The following is a 736-nucleotide window of genomic DNA, read 5'->3' as shown; positions in this document are numbered from 1 at the left end:
CAATACATTCACCCATGTCCCCAACCTGCTTCTTCCAATAGAGCTTGTTTTGGGGAGGATATTTCAGGAGAGCATTCAGCAAGACCGACAACACTGCTACTTGAGCTGCCGAGGTGCCCAATAACAACTTACTGGCTCAAAGTGAAAAAGAGCAGCGGGGGGTGGGGTGGGGGTAGGGGTGGAGGAAGAGGTAACTTCATCAAAGATGCAAGCGACAACTCCCAGTGGCTTCCAGATTCCATCCCAACAAGAAAAATGAAAAGGTTAGAAAACAGTGATAGGGCGGTGTCCCCTGACATGTTTGAATTCACGCTGCACTAGTAACAAGCCACATATCTGCTCTACCCGCGCAGGCTTCCCCACAGCCCATCTCCCTCCTTGGAATCACAAGGAGAGCGGTCCCCCTGACCCAGGAGTAATATTAAAGGGAGACCAATGCGGGCAGAGACTCCGCCAGAGAGGAAAGGGGCCCAGGGACTGCCGCCCTCTTTCGCCATCCAGGAAGCCCCTTCCCGCGCGCAGGTGGGCGGCCGCCCCAGTGGAGTGGGGTACCGGTACCCCTCCTAGCGACCCCCGCCGGCCCGCCCGCCAGGGGGAGCATTCTCGCCCGACTGCCGACTGCGGGGACCCGGCGGGCGGCGCAGGGCGGCGGCTGGGCGGCGCGGCTCCCCTCCCGCGTCCCCACCCCCACCCCGCCCGCCCCCGGCGCTGCCCTGCCCGCCCCCTCCGCCCCCTC

The sequence above is a fragment of the Camelus dromedarius genome, chromosome 3 (assembly GCF_036321535.1).
Source record: "Camelus dromedarius isolate mCamDro1 chromosome 3, mCamDro1.pat, whole genome shotgun sequence".
Lineage (NCBI taxonomy): Eukaryota > Metazoa > Chordata > Mammalia > Artiodactyla > Camelidae > Camelus > Camelus dromedarius.
Note: the sequence above shows the minus strand (reverse complement) of the source record.